This window comes from Macrotis lagotis, chromosome 4, assembly GCF_037893015.1.
Source record: "Macrotis lagotis isolate mMagLag1 chromosome 4, bilby.v1.9.chrom.fasta, whole genome shotgun sequence".
In the NCBI taxonomy this organism is placed as follows: Eukaryota; Metazoa; Chordata; class Mammalia; order Peramelemorphia; family Peramelidae; genus Macrotis; species Macrotis lagotis.
In genome coordinates, this window is record NC_133661.1 from 237,817,073 (window position 1) to 237,836,377 (window position 19,305).

Sequence of the window (19,305 nt, forward strand, 5' to 3'; positions counted from 1 at the left end):
TTTATGTATATATATACATGATTTTATATATATTATATATATATTACTGTGTTCTTTGAGAAAAGCATCAACTGTTATATGATGTCAGAAATCTTAGGATCATAGAGGTTGTGATTTCAGACAGACTTTCTGCCATGAACATATTGAGAACTATGAGTCAGATCAACAATACGATTTATTGTGAATAACTACATATAAGAACACTCCAAATTATTAATAGTAAAATAAAATTATAATGTCTAAGAATTTATCTCTTTACAGTTTTTTTGGACTTATTTATGAATGTTGATGAAGAAACAAAAGGAAAGGGGACAAGGAGGAAAAAAGAATAAGCTTTTAGACAGCATCTATTATGTCACATGCTTTGTGCTAATTGATTTACAAATATTTCCTCATCTGATCCTCCCAACAACTTGGAAAGATTGGTATTGTTATTATCCCAATATTATATTTGATGAAAATGAAGAAATAGAGATCAAGTGTCTTGGCAATGTTTGCACCATTAGGAAATATTTCAAGTTAGATCTGAACTCAGATCTTCCTGATTTCAGGTCCACTATCCTAACAAATGTTCCATATGGTTGCCCAAGAGAATGATTTCCATAGAAGTCAATGATTTAAATTCATTTCCCAGCCACAGTATTTCTGTCATTAGCAAGTAACACATGTAATTATATGAAAAGGGAAATGGATAGTAAAATAAGTAGAATACTGTATAACTTTACCTCTACCACAAAAGGAGCAGATTAACATACTTTTATACTGATAAGAGATTAGCTTCATGTATAAAGGAGAGTGCATCCAATTTGTCAGTTAGGCAAAGGGTAAAATCATAGTAGCAATAGTATTATGTTAAGGAAATTTCCTTTTATTTCATCTCATTTACTCTTCACTATTAGCTTGTTAGATAAGAATTTTCATTAAAAAGTGTATTTTTATAAAAAATATCTCTAGTCTTTTGGTGATTTCCATTTTAATGAATAATAGAATGCCTCAATCTTTAAACTTTGAGTTTGCATAAAACAAATCTATGTTACTCTATCAAAACATATAAATAAAAGATTTAAACAATTTAAAAAAGAAACACTGAAGTATTAAGTAGATTATTATTGAGCACAATACAGAAAAACAAAAGTGTTGAATAATACATCATTTAGGAGATATATCAAAAATTGGAATCATGATGATCTGAGTTTAAATCCTGGGTGTCATATTTCCATACTGTGTGACTCTGAGCAAGTCACTAAAATTCTAATTGCTTCAGTTTCATTAATTTTAAAATGGATATAAAGAATAGTTCCTAACTTATATATGATTGTTGTGAGAATAAAATAAGGTAGACTTTCAAATTATTGTTAATGATTAAGTACAAAAGTAGTGTATGTAAATCATTAATTTACTTGAAAAGGAAGAGGACTACAGATAGTTATATATATATATATATATATATATATATATATATATATAGTCACTATTCCCTTTGTTCAAAAATATTTTCCTTTTTTTATAGCAAAGGATTCTTGGAAGGAGAAAGGAATTTTTTTTAATGATAAAGAAAATACATTCTCCATGTCTAATTAATTTATCAAATAGTGAACATGTTTAAATAATATATTTCTCCCTCCAAAACAAATGTATCAGAAGTAGAACTTGCTAAAAATGAAATTTTGCTTTTCAAAACTTAACTTTCAAATGACCTGAGATCCAGCATATTTGGTAAATACTTCAGGATTAACTGTGGCAGGGAGTCATTTTTAAAGAAGCACAATAATCACTGGGAAATTTAAATTGTTCTTATGTGCACTCAAATTGCACACACATCTCTGCCTATTCCTGTGATTCCTGAAATTTGAAAACAGTAAGGAGAAAAAGAAATTGAGGAGAATTAATTTTAATATACTCAACATCATATTCTTATTGGAAATAGTATCTGAGAATTAATCTGTTGATCTCAGTAATAAGTTTCACATTTTGTATTCACCAGTATATTATTCGATTTCTCCATGCAAATTTACTTTTCAAGAAGTTTAGCCTTTTATTATTAGAAATCCCTCCCAATTAATAACAGTAATTTCTAAATCATTCAAAAGAAAGTTATTTAATAGCAATTTTTGTCGAAATATATAGAATGTTAAGAAAATTACAAACTGTGATTTATAGTTTTGTGCTTCATAATATTAGTATGTCACAAATCAATACAAAACACTGTTTCTGACACTTATTACTGATCATTGAGTGATCTTAGGTGTTCTTAATCTAAAAACTATAGTTTAAGTTTTTTAAGTAATCTTTCAAAGTGTCCCCAATATACCAAGTCAAATGACAAATAAGCCAACAAATTGACTTTAGGATTTCTTTTAATTACTTAAAAATCAGGTATTTTATCCTTTTAGCAAAATTTAGCATTATATTTTGCCTTAATATTCTACTATTAAAATTAAAATTTATAATGGGTTATAAAATCTTATATATATATATATATATATATATATATATGTAACTACCAATTTTTAATGAACAATCCTACTACTGCAGAACTCCTCAAGTGAGTTTTATAAAAAATAAATGCCCACTAAGTCATTTTTTTTAACTAACTTGCTTTCTTTATACAAAAGCAAAAATAACACAGAATTTAAAACTATCATTAGTTAAATTGACACTGACCCCAAAACCTGAATAGTCAAAATTTTTTATGGAAAGGTGAAAAGGTAAAGGTTTCCTTCCTCTAAATTTCTATCTTCCTTTTAAGTAAGAACTTAGATCACTTGGATCAGATGTATCAGAGCTAAAAAATTGTAATCTTAGTCCTTTTGCTACTGTATCTCATTTCATCTCTTCCTTTCACTGCTCCAATAACAATTCTTGTGTTTCCTTCATAAAGGAAATAAATAATATTATCAGAAATCTAAAAACAAATTCTATTTTTCTCTTCAATGCTCTGTGAACTGGGCTGATTTTGAGCTTACAAGAGCACAATTATTTGTTTACCCCTACAATGCAGTTCATATTACTACTTTTGGAATAGCTTCAGATGCACTATCATTAATTTGCTACATGCAAGTTGATTGAATGTCATTTTTTAGAAACTTATTCTCATTACCTTCTATGTGAAGTTTCAAGGTTTCCATTCCTACTATTTTCTTTAGCAAGTTCCTGCATTGAAAAGATCAGTACAAAATAGCCCAGATTCTTTAGTGATCAGATATCTTCTATCCCCTAAAATAAAAAATTAACTAGTAAATAAACAAGCAGATGAACAAACAAATAAATGAATTAATAAATAAGCAGATGCTTATTATGTGTAAAAAACTGTGGTAAAGATAGGGAATACAAATGCAAAACCTAAGTAATCTCTCTGTCTTTGTCAAGATTAAATATAGAGGGGCAGCTAGGTGGTTTAGTGAATAGACCATAATCCCTGAAGTCAGAAGGACCTGAGTTCAAATCCAGATTCAGACACTTAATAATGACCTATTTGTGTGACCTTGGGCAAGTCACTTAACCCCATTGCCTTATAAAACCTGAAAAAAAAGATTAAAGGTAGATTATAATATCAGTAGACCAAAGACAAAGCAAAAGAAAACTAAACCTTATACAAGATTTTAATTGATTTTTGAACTGTCAAAATCAATTTATCAGTTGCAAGGTTAAAAAAAGTTAAAGCTGAATTGAAATTAAAAAAATATTTTGGCTGAGGTATTATACATAGATGATGACTGGATACTTCAGGGAAATGTGTTTTCTGAATAATCACTTTCATATTTTAATTACTTTTCTATTGCCTTCAAAAACAAAATTCATAATGTTAGATTTTTAAAATGAAATTAACTTACTGCCAAGATTTGAAGCAATGACTTTGATTCATTATCTACCACAGTTAGGAATTCTACTTTCATGACTAAACAATAATGAAAGTTCTGAGTTACTCAACTGTGTAAAGAATTACTTCTTTATCCAAACAGGAAAAGAGATAAGAAAAATACAGACAGCTTTTATAAAATTTTAGGACATTGACTTTATGAGTTCTCATTAACAAAGTAATTTGATCAATACTCTCCTAAGACTTCACCCTCTTGAAATAGTAAGCATTTTTTATTTTAAATTTCTTGAATAAAGCAATATTTCTATAATACAGCACTATAAATAATGGTTGCACATGAAACTGCAAATCTACTTTTCACAAACTGCTATTCCTTTCAAAGGTACAGGAAAATATGCAAATTTTTTTCCTTTTCTTCTCCTTGTAGTAGAGATATTTACTATTAAACAACAATATATTTATATATATATTATGTGTGTGTTATATTTATATATGTATATATGTGTATAATAATTATTTTATTCATATAACTACTTATTAGTTCTTTCTCTGTAGGCTGATATGGTTTTTCTTTATATGTACTTTATTTTATTAAATCCACTCTTCATTTTCATGCAAGTCTCTCATTTTTTTCCCCTAAAATCATTGAACTCTTTTCTTATGGCACAGAAGTATTCGATCAAACAACACAGCACAACTTTTTCAGCCATTCCCCAAATGATGGACATTCCTTCAGTTTCCAGTTCTTTGTCACCACAGAGAAAGCTGATATAAACAATTTAAAACATAGAACTTCTTTTCCTTTTCCCCTAATTATCTTTGGATGGCCATTTTTGGATCATAGAGTATTGGTACTTTGATAATGCTTTGAGCTTAATTCCAGATAGTTTTCCAAAATGGTTGTATCATTTCACAATTCCACTAGTAATGAATTAGTATCCTAATTTTTTTCAAATCCTTTACAATATTTGACTTTTCATCATTTTAGTCAATCTGGTAGTTGTAAAATTATAGCTCAAGGCTGTTTTAATCTGAATTTTTCTAAACAATAATGATTTAGAGATTTGTATAAGACTTATTTTTTAAAAATTTCATCTTTGACACGAACTGCCTGGAGAATGGCTCAAATTCTTATAAAATTTACAAAACTCTTTATATGTTTAGATATGAGACTTTTATCCGAGAAATTATATTTTCCTCCTTTTCTGTTTCCCTTCTAATCTTGATTAAATTAATTTTATTTGTACAAAAGCTTCAAATTTAATGTAATTAAAATTATTCATTTTATACTTAATTTTACTCTATTTCTTCTTTAGTCATTAATTGTTCACCTATTTTTGTCTGATAATATATTCCATGTACTTTTTATTTTCCTGTTAAGTCTTTATGTCTCTTTATAGTTTCCAAGAATATTATCATATCGTGCAAAAAGAGTAGTTTCAGCTCATTCCCTATTCTGATTTCTTCTCATTATTATTATTAAGATTTTCCTTATAGTGTTCAGTAATATTGGTGACAGATTCTTATAATAATGAATATATATATATATATATATATATATTAAAAGAACTTCTAAGTCTTAACTTGGCTTTATACTCTGTAATATTTTTGAATTTGTTGAGAATTAAATTCTAGAAATAAATTATGAGATAAAATCTTTGCTTTGTAAAATCTAATTATAGTATGTCAATTAAAGGTTATAAAGGTAATGAAAAAGGTAAAAAAATGAAATTTATTTACTTTCTAACTTTAAAATTGTAAGCATTTCTATACCTGAGCTTAGCATAAGAGATCAAATAACTCTCTTACTACTCACTGATATTTATCAGTCCATAAATGTAGGCAATCCATTGGGTTATAGGATTTATAATTGGAAGTTATATTAAAGATTGCACAATCCAATCTCCTCATTTTACATGTGGACAAAACTAAGTGTGCAAGTTAAGTGATTGTTCATGTTCAAATTGTTTCTAATGTAAATAAAAGAGTTGGAATTTTAACCTTTTTCTCAACTTAGAATCTTTCATGCTTTAATATTCAAAATAGATGTCAAGTTCTAACTAACATGACCAATAATTATTAACTAAGGCTGAGTACCTTGAAAGCAGGTTCTTTGTAACTTCAGTGCTTAGATAAGTGGTTGAAATTTAGAAAATTCTAAATAAATGTTTATTTTACTGTGATAGATGATACTAAATCTCTCTATTCATTAAAGAATTTATCTGCTCTACATCTAGCTAAGAAATAAGTGACTATAGCCCCAGACTGATCCTTAAAAGGATAAAAGAAAGGTCAAACTCCTTTGCTGGAATTATTTCTTTTTTAAAAATGTATTTTTTTACTTCATTTTTTAAGTTTTTCATCCACATTATCATGTATATTTTTAAGTTACAACATTTTCTACCTCCCTCCCTCCCTCCCCCTCCCCCTCCCCTCAGCATTGAACAGTCAGGTTAGCATTATAAATGCATATTTTTGAAAAGCATATTTGCAAATTAGTCATTTTTAGTATGAGGAATTAGGATTAAGGGAAAGAGATACATAATAAAAAATTTATAATGGATAAATTAGATTCTGAAGGGTTGGGTTTTATGTTTTGTTTTGTTTTTCTTCCCCCTCAATGTATATAACATTGTCCATAAACAAATACAGTTGTCCTAGCTCTCTGAACTTCTTGGAGGAGCTGTTTCCATCAATGATCAACCTTGATCACAATGTTGTTGTTGATGTGTGCATTTTTCTATTTGTTCTGCTTCCTTCTCTCAGCATTAGATCCTGTAAGTCATTCCATGCTTCTCTAGCATCTGACCATTTAAGGTTTCCTATAGAACAATAGCATACTATAGTATTCATATACCATAACATGTTTAGCCATTCCCCAATTGATGGGCATCCCCTCAATTTCCAATGCTTTGCACTACAAAACTGCTATGAATATTTTGGAACATGTAAGACTTTTAACATTTTTTGCAATTTCTTTTGGATGTAGACCTAGAATTGTAATTTCTAGGTCAAAGGGAATGAACAGTTTTATTGCTTTTTGGGGCATAGCTCCATATTGTTCATTGGAATGGTTGGATCCATTCACAACTATACTAGCAATGCATCAATATCCCAATCCCCACCTCAACTACTCCAACACTGATCACTTTCTCTTTTTTCTCATCTTGGCCAATCGGGTAGGTGTGAGGTGATACCTCACTGCTGTTTTAATTTGCATTTCCCTTATCAATAATGATTTGGAGCATTTTCCCATATGATTATATATATGTAGTTTTAATTTCTTCTTTTGAAAGCTGTCCATCCATATCCTTTAACATTTTATCAATTGGGGATTGGCTTGTTACCTGATAAATTTGATGCAATTCTCTATATATTTTAGAAATGAGACCTTTATCAGAACTCCTGGTTGTGAAGATTGTTTCCCAGTTTTCTACTTTCCTTCTAATTTTGCTAACATTGATTTTATTAATGTAAAAACTTTTTTATTTAATATAACCAAATCATTCATTTTGCCCCTTATAATGTGCTCTAATTCTTGTTTGGTCTTAAATTCATCATCTATCCATAAATATGATAGAATATTTCTCAGTCTATTAATTTATCTATGGTGTAGCTCTTTATGTCTCAATCCTGTACCCATTTTGAACTTATTTTCTAATAGGATGTGAGATGTGGGTCTATGCCTAGTTTTTGTCATATTTTCTAGTTTTCCCAAAAATGTTTGTAAAATATGGAGTTCTTATCCCAGAAACTGATGTCTTTGGATTTGCCGAATAGGAGATTGCTGTAGTCATTTTCTGCAGTTTCTTTTGAACCTATCCTAACCCACTGATCCATTACTCTATTTCTTAACCAGTACCAGAAAATTTTGATGACTGCTGATTTATAGTATAGTTTTAGATCTGGTAGAGCTAGGGTACTTTCCTTCACATTTTTTTTTTCATCAGTTCCTTGTTATTCTTGACCTTTTGCTCCAGATGAATTTTTTTTTTATTATTTTTTCTAGTTTGGTAAAATAGTTATTTGGTAGTTTGAATTGCATGGCACTGAATAAGCAATTTAATTTTGGTAGAATTCTTGAGTTATGTTAATTGCTACACCCCACTTGGGGCAAAATATGCATCCATTGCAAAATTATTTAAAGCTTTTGATTTGGACCTTTCCTATGGTCTCCTCAAAAAAGAGATTGATAGGAGTAGTTAGGTGGCCCAATGGATAGAGCACTGGCCCTGGAGTCAGGAGTACCTGAGTTCAAATCTGACCTCAGACACTTAATAATTACCTAGCTGTGTAGCCTTGGGCAAGCCAACTTAACCCCATTGCCTTGCAAGAAAAAAGAAAAAGAAAGAGAGAAAGATTGGTAGTGTCCAGCATTCATCAGATTTAGGACACTAGGTTTGTTTCCTACAAAGTAATTCTTAATATAAAATAAATGCAGAAAACCTTTTACTATGAAAAAATACTAAATATCATGAAGCACTCTAAGAAACCTGAATCTTAAATACCAAAAAAGAAGTAATTTCTGGGACTGGTAAATGAGCTTTTATAGGGCAACTTATTTCTGTACCATCTAAGTACCAGTCCCTAGGCCCTTATCTTCTGGAAAAGGCACAGAAAAGGTTGAGCTTTTCCCCCTTGTTGGAGGTTCCACTTAAATACAGAAACTCCCCAACATTCAAGTATGGTTGAGGATCTAAGATGTGCAAGTATTTCCAAGCCATGAGATTATCTTCAAGACATATGCACCCAAAAATCATTTTTTTTCATTCATATTCTTTTCTATTCCCACCTCACATTCTTGGATCAAATTAAACTGTTCTCATTGCTACACAAACAAGGACTCTATTTTTCACCTCTGGGAAATTTTTTCTGGATTTCCCATGTGATTGAAATGTTATTCCTCCTTCCTATCTATACTTCCTGACTTCCTTGAATTCATTCAAGTTCCAGATAAAATTCTGTATTCTACAGGAAACATTCTCAACCACTTTTCAATTTTACAATTTATTCTGTACATGATTTATTTATACATATGTATTTGTTCATTATCTCTTTCATTAGAATGTGATCTCGTTGAAGGAATAATGTATTTTGCTTTCTTTTTGTTTTTCTAGTATTGCATTGTAGCAATAATGGCACTGCCATATGCTCAATAAAATACTGCCATTTTTGCACAGACCCTGGCATATAGGTACTTAAGACTCATTTATTTACTAAATTACTCATTCAAATGATGAACTATCAAACATGGACATGTAAAACAGAGAGAATCATTTGGAATTTATCCTGTTACATTTATATGCTTCATTTTACCTATTAGTCTATGTTATGATTACTGCTATTAATTTTTTTATAATTGCACAATTAATTTTTATCACACCATAGCCTATTGAAAACCTTTGATGACTTCTCATTACCTACATGATAAACATAAAGAAAACCACTTAGAATCAAAAGTTTTTAAAATTGATAAAAATCTTAGAGACTAGGATGCTCTCTACTTGATTCCCATGATCATGTTTAGGTCACTGGTGTTGGTGAAGCAACTTGTTCATAGAGAAAATACACTGATGAGACATACATACATACATACACACATACGTATATAGATACATATGTATGTATGTATATATGTATATATACATATATGATATTTTTAATTCAATATATTTTTTAAAAAAAGTAATACAACTACAAATGTGGAGTTCTACCCAGATTGCAATTAATCACAGAAGACCCAGATGTATTGATTGAAGCAAATCAATAAATCTCAAAAATGATGTATGAGTTAATCTTCAATCGATTTAAAAGCAGCATAGGCACTTTATATAATTGCCTAATGATAGATGATTCTGCATAGGAAATAACTTAGGATAGATAGATAGATAGATAGATAGATAGATAGATAGATAGATAGATAGATAAATAGATACAAAGGTAGACATAGAACTCTATATAGTAGATATAGCTATAGAGAGGTTTGTTTTTTATTTTTGTATATATGTATATAAAGAGGTGTATTTATATCTATATAGATAAAGAAATTTATTTCTATTCTATAGATATCTCTTCAACTATGTCTACATCTAGCTATCTATACATGGAGAAAAAGAGATGGAGAGGACTACTTCAGAGTTCAAAGTCATTCAATCTAATGGAAAATGAGCTAAAATTGAAAGTTCAATATTTAAATCTAAAGAAAGAATTGATTGCCCCTACAGGAAGGTCACTAACCATAGTACTAGAGAGATTAAAATAAAGGGAAAAAATGTATCCAGTTGAAAGTTTATAGACCATGCTAGGGTCAAAGAGATCTATTGAGAAAAGACAACTGGGTATCTAAAGAAAGAATTGAACATGTCTTTACCTTGTAAAATATGAGAGTTCAGAAAATATGATGACCTTTTAATGTCAATAAAAATGCCTAAAAAAGCTTTTAGTCCTAGCATAGTAACGGTTGATGTTAGAACCTGAATCTGCTATTGAAAATCACACTGATTACAAAATAGACACTTGGAATGATAATTTTAGAAGATTTTCCCCATTATCAAGGAAAGAATTGTCAACTATTTATTGACTCTTTTAGATGTCAACCATTTGTATTTTGTTAATGTTATATTTTACTCAAAATGCATTATGATTTTAGTTCCATTATTCATGGGGGGGCAGGTAGGAGATGTAATGGTTAGAACATGAGCATTGGATTCAAGAGAATGGGAGTTCAAATCTGGTCTTAGACACTTGTCACTTACTTAACTATGTGACTTTGGGCATGTTCAGGGTTGTCTCCAGTCAGCCTGCTTCATATCTGGCCACTGAACCCAGATGGCCCTGGAGGAAAAAGTGAGGCTGGGGACTTATCATAGCACCCTCTCTTTCAAATTCAATTCCATAGTTGTCATGGTACCATGTCCCTGATGTTGTGATCTTTTTTGAAAATTAAGGACAAACATCATCATCAACATTATTATTATTATTATTATTATTATTATTATTATTATTATTAATCATAGCACACAGCTTGCATTTTTATTTATAGAGATCAGTTCTATCATTTGTTAGAATTTAAACAAGAGCATGTAGTTTAGGACCGTGAAGGTGTCCTTATATTTCTAAAATTGCTTTGAAATAGAATTTATGGACATTTTTTATTAAGTGTAATCTAAGACATACTGCCTGATATGGCCTGGAAAGCATATATTTAATATTCTGGTTTTTCCACTACTTTATATATTTTTCCACAATCAAATCTACAATATAGTTTTTAACAAAAGTAGTTTTTGAAACTGAAACATATTCTTGATTTTTTTCCTCTAAAGCAGTGTCTTTCAAATATAACTTTTTTAAAAAGCACAAATTTTATAACAGTCTTTTTGATTTGTCTTATTTAGAAAAAGAAATATTAATCCTCTAAAATGATTATGCTCTTTATGATTACTTGCCTGTTTTTGCAAATCATTCATATTTTTACTTATCAATTTTATTTCTGAGCTAAATATTATAAGAAATTACTTGAATTAAGCTTGAAAACATGGACTAGAGCAAGTTCAAAGAGGAGAGTTTATATTTAATTGTAAGAGCAAGAGTAAGCCACTATGCTTCTTGTATCCATAAAGTGATTGATATAGTAAAAGTTGCCTATTATTGAAAAATGACATTTTTCAAAAGTTGTCCTTATGTATAAAGCACAAACTGGAGTATTACCTCAGAATTTCCAAAATTAAGGCATCATTGGAAAAAGGAAATATAAGGTCCCTAGAAATTAGTTAAACAAAATGTTCTGCATATTTATCTATGTGGCATACTGAAGGTTCTCATTCACACTCTATTCAGATTAAATATGATAAGAAACAGATACAGAGGATGCAGTCAAGATGATGGAAAGAAGCTAGGAATTTTCTTTTCTTTTAAATTACAAAAAATATTTTATTTGTTTCTCAATCATATAATAGTAATTTTTGCCTATCATTTTTTGAAAGGTTTTGAATTTTACACTTTTTCCCCTCATCCTTCCTTCCCCACTCTTCCCCACAAGAGATAATCTGATAATCTTTACATTGTTTCCATGCTATGCATCAAAATTGAATGTGTAGAGAGGAAAAACATATCCTTGAAGAAAAAATAAATTGTTAGAGATGGCAAAATCATGTGGTACATAAGACAACCTAATTCTTTTTTTAATATACTTTTTTTTATTTTAAAACAGGTCACAAAACTAAACTCAATCCCACTCTGCCATTGTACAAGCTACAAATGCTTGCTTAGCAGTTGAGGGGTAATCTTTAGAAGCATATCTGAAAAGTGAATACAAATCTATATAAAACAAATATTCAAATAGGTTCCATAGTAACACAAATAAGTGTGACCCTATCTCTAAGTCTTCCATATTGTTGCATTTGTGCCAACCCTATTCTTAAAACATTTAAAAACTCTAGCAGGAATTAAGTTAATTATTCCCCAAAATGCTCTAATACAAGCTAAACTTGCAATTAATGGCTACAAACAGCATCTAGACATTAATAATAGCTGAAGTACAAGTTGTTGAGTGATGTTCCATTCCACTTTCCCAAGCACAAGATAATGGCTAAGTGTTGCTATCCTGATCCTCTACTTCTGCTAGAAAACCTTGTGTCTTGATTTGTTTCATGCATTTCCATGCTGGCCCAGACATCACATAATAGATAGTAGGTCTCTGGAATCCATTGAAAGTAGAAGTAGCAGCAACAGTATAAGCGCCCATGTTTTCAAATAGCATCCAGTCTCCCACATGCATGTCTGGCAAATCACAGCATTCAACAGTTTGATCAAGGCCATCACATGTCAGTCCCCATATGCTAGTAGAGTAATACTTCTCATCTGGTTTGGGTCTCTTTTGTAGAATAGGTTAAACATGTGCATGATCAAACAGGATGCAATTAAATGATCCATATACTCCACCAGTTACATCGTACATAAAAGTTTGGTCATTTGCCTCATCTTCATCATCAGAACCTGTCTGTTCCTTTAATACAAGTTTTTTGGTAATGATGTTAACTGCAAGTGTGGAAGCTGATGCAACATAGTATCTGCCTGGTTCAGCTATGATTCTCACTCCAGAGTCAGAAGGAAAATACTTGTCCAATGCTGGATTGATTACACTTGTGATCTCTTCAAACTTAAGCTTTACATCTTTAGAGCCAGGAAAGCCACCACCAATATCAAGAAGCTACATGTTGAAACCAAATTCCACCCCCATGTCAAGGACACATCAGGTATCAGAAACTGCTTGGACATAGTTTCTGGATCGGTACAACCACTTCCCACATGGAAACTGACTCCAATAGCATCAATATTCAGTTCCTTTGCTCGCTCAAAGAGTAGCCCACTAGTTTTGAGAGTGGCACCAAATTTAACACTTAGCCGACAGATGGCTTTGGAGTCATCAGTGGCAATCCTCAAAACCGGCTTTGCCTTTGGATGGGATCTGGCAACTTTCATTAGCTCTACTTCGCTATCAAAAGCCATCATTTGCACTCCATTGTTGGCCGCATACTTAATTTGTGACACTTGTTTGCATGGATTTGCATAGATTATCCTCTCTGGAGGCACCCCAACACTCTGTACTATTTGTATTTCAGTCTTGCTAGCAGAATCAAAACCTGCTCCAATAGTAGCAAGTGTCTTCACTATAGCTTTGCTATTGTGAATAATATTAACAGCATAAAATAATATTAAATAAATAATAAATAAAATTAAATAAAATAATATTAACAGCATAAAAAGGAGTTACTCGAGGAAGAGCTTTGTACCATCTCAGATGTTTCTTTAGAATGTCACCAAGGTCAGCAACATAGAAGGCATCTTTATCATCAGGAGAAGAAACTTCATTAATTTTCTGGTCCAGACTATCCTTAGCAGTAAAGCCTTCATCAAGGAAACTGAAGTTAAATTCATCATTGCTAAAGTTGTTCAGGGTTTCTTGATGTCCCTCTAAAGGGCAAAAAAATGGAAAAAAACTAAGAGATGGAATCTAAAGACAGGCTACTTCCAGCTGTATACCGAAGGTGGTTATTCAGGGGGAAAAGTCCTGTTGCTACGATTGTGCCTTCGGTGCAGCGGTTACACTTAAAGGGCATGGAGAGAGCGGGCAGCCACCATGGAGATGCTCAAGGTGAAAGTCCCCCAACCTCTGCCCCTGTTCGGTGGGAGGCTGGGGGACCTTCACTGAGCCACCGGCCCGAGGTGGCATGAGAGCGGGTGGCAGAGGAGCTGGCGGCGGAGGCCGAAGGGGTCTGACAAGACAACCTATTTCTTAAATATTCTTCTGTTTTTGTTTAAAGTTCTTTCACTGGATACTGATGGAATTCTCCATCATAAATAGCCCAGGATTGTCCCTGATTATTGCAGTGATGGAATAAACAAGTCCCTTAAGGTTGATCATCATCATCCAGCCCTCCACCCCAAGAACTTTTATAAAGTTCTTCTAGTTCTGCTCATCTCGATTAGCATCAATTCATGCAAGTCTTTCCAGGTTTCTCTGAAATCCCATCCCTCCTGGTTTCTAACAGAACAATAGGGTTCCATAACACATATGCCACAATTTATTCAGCCATTCCCAAATTGATGGACATCACCTATATTTCCAATTCTTTGCCATGACAAAGAGAACTGCTATGAATGTATAAGCAATGTGATTACCATTTTCATGATTTCTTCAAGGTATAGACCAAGTAGTGATAATGTTGGACCAAAGGGTATGCACATTTTTATTGCCCTCTGGCATAATTCCAAATTGCTCTCCATAAAGATTGGATCAATTCACAACTACACCAACAATGTATTAGTGTCCCAGATTTCCCACATTCCCCTCCAACATTGTTCTTTGTCCTTTCTGGTCATATTTTTCAATGTGAAAGAACTGAAGTGGTACCTCAGAGATGTTTTAATTTGTATATTTCTAATCAGTAATGATTTAGAATAATTTTTCATATGACTATGATAGCCTTGATTTCCTCATCTGTAAATTGCCTTTGCATATCCTTTGACCATTTATCAATTAGCAAATGGCTTTTTAAAATAAATTTCATTCATTCCTCCATATATTTTAGAAATGAGTCATTTGTCAGAACACTAGTAAAAATTGTTCTCCAATTTACTACATTTCTTTTGATCTTTGTTATAATGGATTTGTTTGTGTAAAAGCTTTTTAAATTTAATGTAATCAAAATTATCCAGTTTGTGTTTAATGATGTTCTCCATCTCTTCCTTGGTCATAAACTGCTTCCCTTTCCATAGATCTGACAGGAAAACTATTCCTTATTCTCCTGGCTTGCTTATAATATTGTCTTTCAAGTCTAAATCCTGCACCCATTTTGATCTTATCTTAGTATAGAGTGTGAGATGTTAGTCTAATCCAAGTTTCTGCCATTTTAGATTCTAATTTTCCCAACAGTTTTTAATCGAAGCTGGGCTCTTCAGCTTTATCAAACAGCAAATTATTATAATCTCTCTTGTGTACCTAATCCATTCCATTAATCCACCACTCTATTTCTTAGATAGTACCAGACAGTTTTGATGATTGATGCTTTTTAATAGGCTAAGCCACCTTCATCTGCACTTTTTTAAATTTAGTGCCCTGATATTCTTGACTTTTTGTTTCTCCATATGAATTTAGTTACAATTTTTTTCTAGCTCATTAAAGACAATTTTTGGAAGTTTGATTGGTAAAGCACTAAATAAGTAGTTTAATTTAGATAGAATTGTCTTTTTTTATTACATTAGCTCGGTCTATCAATGAGCAGTTGATATTTGCCCAGTCATTTAAATCTGATTTTATTTGCATAAAAAGTATTTTATAGTTGTTTTCATAGAGTTTCTAAGTCTGCCTTGGGAGGAGGAGTCCCAAATATGTTCTACTGTCTGAAGTTATTTTATATAGGATCTCTCTTTCTATCTCTTGCTGCTAATCATGCTAAGAATACATAGAAATGCTGAGGATTCATGGGAGTTTATTTTCTATCCTGTGACTTTGCTTAAGTTGCTAATTGTTTCTAGTATTTTTAGCCGATTTTTTAGGGTTTTCTAAGTATACCATCAAGTCATTTTCGAAGAGTGAGAATTTTGTTACTTCCTTCCCAATTCTAATTCCTTAAATTTCTTTTTCTTTTCTTATTGCTGAAACTAGCATTTCTAATACAATATTGAATAATAGTGGTGATAATGGCATCCTTGTTTCATCCCTGATCTTATTGGGAATAACTCTAGCATAACCCCATTGCATATAATGTTGTTGATAGTTTCAGATAGATATTGTTTATCATTCTAAGGAATGATCCATTGATTCTTTCACTCTCTAGTGTTTTTAGAAGGATTGAGTGATGCATTTTGTCAAAGGCTTTTTCAGTATCTATTGAGAAAATCATATGATTTCTGACAGGTTTGTTATTGATAAAGTCAGTTATACTGACAGTTTCCTAATATTGAACCAACCCTGCATTCCTGGGAGAAATCCTGCTTGATCATAGTGTATTATACTAGTGATAACTTGCTGTACTCGCTTTGCTAAGATTATATTTAAGACTTTTGCATCAATATTCATTAGGGAAATTGGTCCATAATTTTCTTTCTCTCTTTTTAGTCTTCCTGGTTTAGGTATCAGCACAATATTGTTGTCATAGAAGGAGTTAGGCAGAGTTCTGTCTTCACTTATTTTTCCAAAGAGTTTGAATAAAATTATAATTAATTGTTTTTTAAAAGTTTGATAGAGTTCACTTGTGAATCCATCTAGCCCTGGAGATTTTTTCTTAGGGAGTCCGATAATGATTTCTTACTCAGCATCAGTTAATACAAATCCTTTCAGGCTTCCCTGAATTCCCATCCCTTCTGGTTTCTATTTATTTATTTTTTTGTATTTTTTAGGTTTTTTGCAAGGCAATGGGGGTTAAGTGGCTTGCCCAAAGCCACACAGCTAGGTAATTATTAAGTGTCTGAGGCAAGATTTGAACTCAGGTACTCCTGACTCCAGGGTTGGTGGTATATCCACTGGGCCACCTAGCTGCCCCTCCCTCCTGGTTTCTAATAGAACAATAGTCTTCTATCACATGCTTATACCAAAGTTTTTTGTGGAGTTTGAACAAAGACCAACCTTTTAACTTTACTCTATATGTATCTCTTTGCTTCAAATGAGTTTCTTGTAATCAGCATATTGTAGAAATTTGGTTTTTAATACCCTCTTTTATTCACTTACATTTTATGGGAGAGTTCATCCCATTCACATTCAAAGTTATAATTACTAACTCTTTATTGTCCTCTATGCTATTTTCCTCTATTTGTATTTTCCCCCCTCTTTCACCTTATCCATATTCCCCAGTACATTATTGAAGGATCATCAAGGGTGGGGGAGGCAATAGGAACTGAATATCCTCCAAGAGCATTCCCACACCTCCTTCATTGTGTTTGCCTCCCTCATGTCAACTATGTCCTTTTGCCCTTCCCCTTTCCCTTTGCCCCTTCTACTCTACCTTCCTTTTGTTTGTTCTTTATTTACTCCCCCACTTTTACTTTTCCCTCTTAATATTTGAAAAGTATGCTAAGTTTCTTAGTTTAACTGAGTCTGTATATGTTAATACTTCATGGAGTCAAATCTGATTAATTTAAGATTTAGGCAGTTCTACCTCACCTCTGCTCCTCTTACCCTGTACTACAATAGGTCCTTTGTACCTCTTTGTGCAATGTAATTTACCTCATTCAATTTCCTCAATCCTCCCATCTCTTATTGCCCCCCCCCCATTTTAAGGAGATATTGTTTTTAAATCATTCTATCAGATTCATGGGCAAGTCATGAGTCTCCATTACTTCTGGCTAAGTATATTCTCTCTAATAGAGTTACACTTCTCAAGAGTTATGAGAATCTTTCTCCCAAGTGGGAATATAACCTGTTTCATCTTATTGGATAAGACTTCTTTTTCCTCCCCCCCATTTTTTTTAACTTTTTCATGAGTCTCTTGAGTCTCCTGTTTAAAGTCCAAATTTACTATTTAGCTCTGGTCTTTGCATCAGGGAAAGTTGGAAGTCTATTTTTTCACTAATTATCCAGCTTTTCTCCTGGAAGAGAAGGCTCAGTTTTGCCTGAGAATGAATTCTTGGCTGCTTGCAGGATTTTCTCTTTTATTTGATAGTTCTGGAATTTACTTACAATATTACTTGATGTTTTAATTTTGGGATCTCTTTTAGGAGGAGATCAATATATTCTTTTAATAATTATTTTGTTTTCTGGTTCTATGATATCAGAGGAATTTTCTTTCACTATATCCTGAAGTATTGTTTCAGGCTGTTTTTAATCCTCAATGTTTTCAGGAAGCACAATAATTGTTAAATTGGCTCCCTTGTATCTATTATTTAGGTCAGTTGTTTTGCCAATGAGGTGTTTACATTTCTTCTATTTTTTCATTTTTTTGGTTTTCTTTTATAGATTTTTGTTGTCTCATGAAGTCATTAGTTTCCACAGATTCCAGTCTCTCTCTTTTTTTTTTTAGGTTTTTGCAAGGCAAACAGGGTTAAGTGGCTTGCCCTAGGCCACACAGCTAGGTAATTATTAAGTGTCTGAGACCAGATTTGAACCCAGGTACTCCTGACTCCAAGTCCGGTGCTTTATCCACTACGGCACCTAGCCGCCCCTCCAGTCTCTTTTTAGAGAAGAATTTTCTTCATTTATTTTTTTAATTTCTCTTCCAATTGGTCAATTCTATTTTTGAAGGAGTTTTCCATTTGCCCAATTGTGATTTTAAGAGAATTATTTTCTTTTTATGCTTGTCCAATTGTATTTTTATTTTCTTGTAAGATGATAATTTGCTCTTGTGTTGCCTTTCTTAATTTTTCTAATTGATTTTTAAAATCTTTCCTGATTTCTTCTAGGAGCTTAAGACCAATTCATATTCTCCTCAGAAGGTCTGGATCTCTCTGTGGTAATGTTTTTGTCTTCATGATAGCTTTAAATGAAGCCCCCTTCTGCTGGCTTTTCTTCATTTTCCTATGATCTTGTGTTGGGGGAGGGCCCAGTTCAGAGACCAGACCTTTGGTGTTCAAATACCTAGAGGCTTTGTATACCGGGCTTCAAAACTCCAAGTTGCTGACCAGTAGGGGGTGCTAGATATTTTTTTCTGGAGTGTTTGTGACTTTGAGTTGTGGCCAACTCCCTAGGCCTGGGGAGGGTTAGGGGGCAGTAGTATTTGATTATTCTCCAACAAAGTGTGTTGGGTTCTTAGCCTATATAGTTAATCTCTTTAATACTCACTTAGGACTGAGGGAGATCAGCTGCCCACACCTGAGTCTGGGATGGGGAGATTGGAGGGGCTACTGATTTGTTCTGGGAAGAGTCACTTTCTCCCACAGAGACTGGAGTGAGGGGACTAAACTGGAAACAAAGGAACTCTGTTGAAAACATGGGAGCTCATGGCCCTGGTCATCCATACCAGCAGAGCTGACCAGATCGATCTCTACCCACC

The 19,305-nt window shown here is 32.3% G+C and overlaps 1 pseudogene; it reads right to left on the bottom strand.

Annotated features, from left to right (window-relative positions):
• Nucleotides 1-12,332: 12,332 nt before the first annotated feature.
• LOC141522884 (ornithine decarboxylase pseudogene) lies at nucleotides 12,333-13,938 on the bottom strand (annotated as a pseudogene).
• Between the last annotated feature and the right edge of the window lie 5,367 nt (nucleotides 13,939-19,305).